Consider the following 7534-nt stretch of genomic DNA (forward strand, 5'->3'; position numbering starts at 1 on the left):
CGAGTCCACCTAGATTACAACCCCCTCACTGGCAAGGTTATATCTTAGCAGTGATTTGTTCTCACCTTCTCTGTCATTGTTTACTTTATGCCAACAACACGAGTCAAGGAGTTTAGAGTGACTTGTTATTTGTCAATAGAGATTTAGTGGCCTGAGGTTTTGAGCTGTGCCTTTCGTTCTGGCTAGATGTTTTCATGTAGTTTAGATTAATAAAACATGAAGGAATTTCTGGTATAATGCATGAGTCTGTGTGCTCTTTGATTGCATATTAATTATATGCGTACATCTTCCTTCCAAGAAAATAGAATCACACATCTCTAAGCTGTAACTTGCTACCCAGGTTCTGGTTGATTCTTCCTCTATGTTTTTTTTGTTTGTTTGTTTGTTTTGTTTTTAGGAGAAAATATGTAATAAAAACAGAGACAAGAGCTTTGGGTTTTGTCATTGCTAATAACAGAAAATGACTGGAGTAGCTCTTTCTCTCATCCTTCAGCACGGGCAAGAGCCACGCAAGCAACGCCTGGGACTGAAGGTCACGCTGTCTGGCTTTGTGGGGACAGATGGCCATCGCTCATGATGTTAGCAAGAAGCTTGACGCTGACTTCTGGACATCAGCTGCTCACTGTGTATATTAAGTGATAATTTAGCTTCAGGTGGCCTCAGCCCTTGTGCTCTCTAGTCTCCCGCCACCTTAATAGAAAACATTTGGACGGCAGTACCTTGCTTCAGGAAAGTGCAGGCACTCCACAAGGAGACAAAAGCAGATTCATTAATGCACCTAAGAATGATCATAATAAACACTATGGCCTCTGATCTTTGGGTTCTGCGCTCCCAGCTGTGTATTTTGAATTTAGGATGCCAAGGGGCAATTTTGTAAGTTGCGGGGTGGGGGTGGGGAACAAACCCCCAGAAAACCGGAGTGAAAATCATGTGGCGGAGCACTGGGGCTGGGGTGAGGGAGGGGCGAAGAGGGGCAGGTTTGGGAGGAGGCATCAGGAGTGGCAAATGTTACTCGGTTTCAGAGTATTAACTTCCTTGCCAGTTGCGGCTTTATTGACCAACTCTGCTTCTGAAGTAGCTTAAAGTTCTCCAGAGCATCTATATCATTAATTCTCATTGAATTCCTATAAGTCACTGTCTTCCCAGGTAAATGGAAAAGCCAGGCGCAGGCAACTCTTCCTCAGGTGTTATTATTGGTGCTGCTTAAGAGGGTTGTAGAATTTATTTTCTTCATTTATATTCCTTACCATGTTCCACAATGGGTTTGACGCTGCATCCAGAATATATATTGTATCATGATAGAGAAGGTATAAATATAGAATCAGGGCTCGGGAAAATATGGATAAGATTGGAAGACCATAATCCAATACGGTATGGAGATACACAGGCCATAAATTTTCACATTGCTACCAAGACTTAGTGCCAAGTTTGGCTCTAAGTTTCCTGGTTACAGGAGCAACAGGCAAGAGGCGCCTGGGTGGCTCAGTCAATTGAGCGTCCGACTTCGGCTCAGGTCATGATCTCACAGTTCGTGGGTTCAAGCCCCACATTGGGCTCTGGGCTGACAGCGAGGAACCTGCTTGGGATTCTCTCTCTCTGCCCCTCCCTCCCCCTCAAAAATAAATAAATACACCTTTAAAAAAGTGCTGTTGCTTAAGCTACTCAAGTCTCTGGTACGTTGTTGTGTCAGCTCTAGCAAGCTAATCCACCAGCCACTTGTCAGCACCTTACATGTTCCTTTTTCCCCTCCTGGAGGCTCTCGCTGAGTTTTCCTGATTTTCTCAGACGCTCCCCTCCACCCGCAGCATTTGAGAAGCAGGGGGTGGGCCTGAGAACCATCCCTGCCCTCCACTGGAGGCATGGCCTAGGCAGTGAGTGAAGAGGTGGTTGATGGTTTCCCAAGCTCAGCAACCGCCCCCCCCCCCCTTCGCCGTCTGAAAAAAGAAACTGTACCTTATCCCCCCCACCCCCCACCCCCCAGGACATTAACCATAGAACCAACATGATGTCTAGTAATTTGTTTCTAAGTTACAAGGAAATACCTGTGGGAGGCAACCTGAATTCAGTCCTATATTCGACATACTAAACAAAGAATTCTGGTAAAGGGTAAGGAGGCCTACTTGGAACAGGGGCTTTTCAATGTCTAACAAATAGCAGAAACGGAAGGGGAATGTTCTCTGAAGGCTAATGAGTCTCCATGAGTGCCCTGCTCATGAGTTATTTTCAAGGCTCCCACTTCAGGGATGGACTAGGACAGGATGACATTATTTCATGTTCGGTGTCTTCTCCTTTGCAGACTGCGTGCAAATACGTCATTGCGTTTGATTTTCACAGCATTCCTGAAAAGTCAACCGTGATCACCCTCACTCCTGAGAAAGAAACTGGGACTCAGAGATTAAGCGACTTGGTCCAAACAGCCGAGCTAGAATCTACCTAAAACCAGGTAAGTTCCCAAAGGCCTGCCACCTAGCCTGGTTTTACAAGCTGGAAAAGGAGCAGGACCCAGGGGAGCCCCTCCCAGGTCCCACCTCCATTCAGTGGCAGGTTGGGTTAGTAGCGCTGTGGTTCCGTGTCCTCATCTGCAAAATGGGTAGAACGGCTTTGTCTACCTCAGACTCCTAGAATTGCCCCGAGATTAAGTGATAACATTACATTTGAGCAGTTTAGAACATTCCCTGGCAGAGTGTGGCGTCCGGCGACAATTTATCATTTTTTACTGACTTGGCTGCTTTTCTCACCCTCCTCGGAACGTCCTTCCCCTTCTCTCGTACAGAACAGGCCCTTCTTCTACATCCTACCCTGCAGCGCCCTATAGAACATTACAGACCTGCAGTCATCTCGGGGTACGAAGTTCAATCCCAGCTCCCCTGTTCCACCCCTACCCTGGAATTTTGGCCAATTCTTGGCATCCTGAGCAGTAAGTAAGTCTGAAAGAGCAGCTGACTGGAATCCTTTCCCCGGGGACCTCTTAGCCTGGATTCGGTGTTTTTGTTTTGTTTTGTTTTGTTTTGTTTTCAGTACAGCCACTTTCCCTTTCAAGGAGCCCAAAGCGTTTTCCTGGAAGGGGTCCGGTGGCAGGCGACAGGCCCCCTGGGCCCCAGGAGCCCTTGAGGTCAGGAGAGTGTGGGAGAGCGGCCCGGGGCTGTGGCTGGGGGTGGGGGTGGGGGTGGGGGACTCGCTGGGATCTGTGCCCCACCCCACCCTCCGTAGCCGCCTCGTGCACACGGGGGAGGTCTCCGAGCAGAGTCGCTGGACCTGGAAAAGGGAGGGTCATTATGCAGGACTGGGTGCCCGCCCTGGGGCACAAAGAGGGGACTATGGCCCTGGCGGTGAAAGCGGGGTGCGGGGGTGGGGGGCGCTGAGAATGCGCTGATGCAGCCTCGCTCCTTCCTCTCGTTCCTTCGAAGATTCCCCAGGTGCGCGCAGCGCGGGGGCGCGGCCGGATCTGGGGCACCTGCCGCCGCCCCCGCCGCCCTCGCAGCGCTCCCCCGGGTCCAGGCGAGGCCAGCGATGCGCTCTTCCTGGTTTCCTTTTGAGTTCTCACTGCGCCCCGGGGAAGCCAGGCCAAGCCACTGGGTGTTTACGGAGAGACCTTATCTGGAGAAGGGTAGACACAGACGTGCGAAAGAGAAAGCTCCAGGCAGATGTTTGAATTTTCTGAAAATACAGATTCAGACCTGACGGGACAGCGGCTTCGGGCTCCTGCAGACCTTTTGATGACTCATCCTGGCAGGGGAGCAACATTTGGCGCCAGGCACTGTGTGTACCTTGTCGTTTCGCAGATAAGGGCACCGAGCGGGAGAGAATAGTCGAAAGCAGGGCTGGGCTCAGAGCGGGGGCTCTGGCTTTCTAGTGCACCTACTGAAACCCTGAATGAGTGTGGGCTGCTGGGAGCCGCAGGAGCTCAGGTCGCTGGCGGCTTCTGCCAATGTCGCCTTTGGCTATTCGGCATGTTGGAGCAAGCTGCTGTCTCTGGGTGGGTGGGAGAGAGAGGAGGTGGGCGAGGGTGTGTGTAAGGAATGAGGTGTTAGCTTAACATTTGCGGTGTCTAGGGGTGGTATGAGCAGACAGAAGTTGGCAATTTCCAACTATTGCTACACTCCAGTGAAAATCCTCTAAGTTTCGAGTTCCCTTGGGCTAGAAAGAGGGTAGCACTGAGGAGTGTAGGCTGTGGGCAGTAGGGAGTGGCTGCAGGGCACCCCCCCTCCCCCCGCCACGTCCCACCTGGCCCTCCTCACCCAGCCTTCTCTGTTCCAAGCAGAAGGTAAGGCATAAAGCAGTCTTGCTAAAAGGGGGGGGGGGGGCGGGAGGTGGGATTCTGTGATTTGACCACTAACAAATCAGCTGGATGAGAATCTGCACAGTTACTTAGCGTAGCTGCACATGACTTACCAAAGTAAGTGGGGAGGCCAATCAGCTAAGCTGGTTGTTAATATTTAGTTCCTTCCCCCCCCCCTCAAAAAAATGCATGGATTACCTGCAATGTGTCAGGCAATTTCTCCTTTTAGCCCCTTCATGGAAGGCTCTTTTGGAGGAGTCGGACTTTGTGCTTGGAGATTAGAGGGCACAACTCCAAAATGCTGGTCGATTTCCTAGTTCCATCCTGGCTATAATCTCTTGCTTTATTTACTGAAGGTCGTTTTAGGGTTGTCCCTGGTTAGGAATGAGTTGAGAACATCTCAGTCTTTGGTGCCGCTGGAGGGAAGGGGTATTTTTGGCTTAAGCTAAGGTGAGTGTGTAAAAACATTCAGCCCCCCAGGCAGAAGACTCCTGGGCCATTTACCATCTCGCGCCATACTGCAAAACGAGAAGGGGGACGTGGATGTCCCAGAGCAGGAGAGTAGGGCTGCCTTTTCTCATGTGCTTCTTCTGTTTCGTGAGACGTCTCTCTTAGCATGTGTTTTACATTTTACAATAACATTATCGTCACCTGTGTCCATTCCTTACCATAACTTTGATAGTTTGCTTCCCTCTTTCTAGAAATTTTTGCTGCAGTTTCATTTTTGTTGTGCTAGAGTACCTCCTTGAGTGAGTTTTCCAGAAAGAACAAAGTGGGATACATTTAGAATCCTTGCATAGCAAAAAATATTTTTAATTTGCTCTTACATATGAATAACTTATTGTTGGGTACGGAGATCTTGGATCAGACAGCTTTCTTCTGGAAAAGTCTGAAGACATCGTTCGTTGTCTTCCGATGTTAGGGTTGACTATGAGATAGTTCCAGAATGATTTTATTTGCTTTAAAAGAAATTAAAGCAAAGAGAGTTGCTTTAGTTTCTGAGAGAGTTGTAAGATTTTCATTAGAAAGGAAAAATTGTCCCAGACCTGGTCTGGATGGAACTCTTTGCATGATGTATTTTCCTACTTCCTTCTGGGAAGAAATTAATATTCCTGATAAAATGCTTAAGTAATTTTAAAATAAACTTTAATGAGCTTAAAGAGAGCCTGCCTCCGGGAGATTAGCTTCCCCCTCAGTGGACTGTCAGTCAAGAATTTAATGATCTTTAACCAGAGTTTCCTACAAATGTGTCCACCAAGAGAGAAATTTTTATGTTGGTCTGTTTCTTGACTCTTCCTTTGAAGCGAGGGCTCATAACTCTCTTTTCTGAAGATTTTTAAAAAAATGTTTATTTAGAGTTCAGAAATCCCTTGGTATCCATGTCTAAATGTGACAATGACACCGCTCTTGATGAATCACAAGAAAGGAAGGCACAAGAAAGCCATGAACTTGGTTCAGTCAGTTAAGCATCTACTCTTGATTTCCGCTCAGGTCATGATCTCACAGTTTGTGGGTTTGAGCCCCACATTGGGTTCCATGCTGACAGCATAGAGCCTGCCTGCGATTCTCTCTCACTCCCACCCTCTCTGCCCTCCTCCACTCACTCGCGCTCTCAAAATAAACTTAAAAAATAAAAATAAAAAAAAAAGAAAGCCATGAACTTGTTCCAGGATTTTTAACCTGCTGATAATGGAGAGTCATTGGGGTTACAGAGGAGAGAGCTTTGGGAAGACAGTTCTGATGGTGGTGGTGCGCAGAGATAAAAACATAGACCTGCTCCTACCATGAAACTTACCACACACAGTGGATTCAGAGAACCAGTAGTTGGAGCTGATCAGAGCTCTGCTTCCCTCCCTGCAACCCCGCCCAGTGGTCTCAAACTTTAACCCTGCTTCAGACCAGCCAAATCACAATTTCTTGGGGGTGGGGCTTAAGCCTCATGACTTATTTTTAATCTCTCTGAGTGATCTAAGTGCAATTAAGGGTGAAAGCCGCTAATATAAATATTCTTCTGCTGCACTGGGTCTCTATCCATTTTTTTTTTCCAGTCAGAATCCCCAGAAACTCCTACTTTTGTCCAATTTCCCTGATACCTTGGTACCATAAAGCATCTTCATTGACTTAGGTGTGTTTTTCCCCACCTTGGTCATCAATGCAATGACTATTTGTAGAACTGCCTTTTATGCCAGGATGATGCTAAAAGTTGGGAACCCAGAGAGTGTAGGTAAGCACCCTCTTCCCTTCCTGACCTGGTCCCTAAGGCACCTCTCCATGTGGCGTCGCTACCTGGGACATAGAAGGCCTTGTTTTTCCCTGCATCCTTAAGTATAGTACTCTCTTGCTCTCTCCCCCAGATCGTCTGCCACCCAGTCACATGTGCTCCTGATTCCTTCACTGCATCCTTGTCTTGTTGGAGGGGCACCAGAACAGTCCTTTATGGGGGCAAAACTACTCTGAGCTGAGACCATCTTTGGTCCTTCTTTGGACCGTCTTTGGACCGTCTTTGATCCAGTCCACTGGAGACTCAGTAGGAACAAAATGCCCATAAGAATGTAGAAGGAGAAAAAAATGGCAGCAAGATGGACTCTCAGAACCTCTTGCCTCATACAACATTCCTTCTTTCTCCAGTCATTCTGGTGCCTTCTGCTATTTTCTCATGAATAAGGGATTGGGTCCTTTTTCCTTATCTTTGCATAGTGGGAGCCAAGAGGCACAACAGAGTGACTGGGAAGAGTGTCTATTTGGCTGAGTGTAAAAGGGAACATACGATTTTGTGGTCAATTTATTTTCACCTCATTCATTCTCAGGGGTACATGGTTTTCGCCTCATTGATTTTCTGTGTTCATTGACTTGAAGCCTGCTGTGTATGGGAGTTTGCTTCGTGTCTTCTCAAACCTTCTTTTTTTTATTGCCTTGGCAACTCTGTGCCTCAAGCTTGAACTAGTTTGAACTAATCTCAGTGGTTTACCTACTGAATATGACACTTGTCTTTTTAGTAGAAGAATTATACCATTTAATCTTTGAACCACAAATGTTACAGTTTGAAGGCTTCTTACAAGTCATTCTAGTCCAACTCCTCCATTAAATATGAAGACACTGGGGGTGGCTGGGTGGCCCAGTCAGTTCAGTGTCCAACTCTTGATTTCTGCTCTGGTCATGATCCCAGCGTCATGGCATCGAGCCCCGTGTCGGGCTCTGTGCTGGGCATGGAGGATGCTTGGAATTCTTCTCTCTCTCTCTCTCAAATTAAAAAAA

General features: G+C 47.6%; 1 long non-coding RNA gene across 1 annotated transcript; it reads left to right on the top strand.

Annotated features, from left to right (window-relative positions):
• Positions 1–537: 537 nt before the first annotated feature.
• Positions 538–2916, top strand: LOC147572734 (uncharacterized). Its single transcript, XR_015245768.1, has 3 exons — positions 538–626; positions 2335–2443; positions 2774–2916. It is a non-coding gene; the product is annotated as an uncharacterized LOC147572734 (long non-coding RNA).
• Positions 2917–7534: the final 4618 nt, after the last annotated feature.

This window comes from Puma concolor, chromosome E4 (genome assembly GCF_028749965.1).
Source record: "Puma concolor isolate L17-30 chromosome E4, mPumCon1.1.hap2, whole genome shotgun sequence".
Classification (NCBI taxonomy): domain Eukaryota; kingdom Metazoa; phylum Chordata; class Mammalia; order Carnivora; family Felidae; genus Puma; species Puma concolor.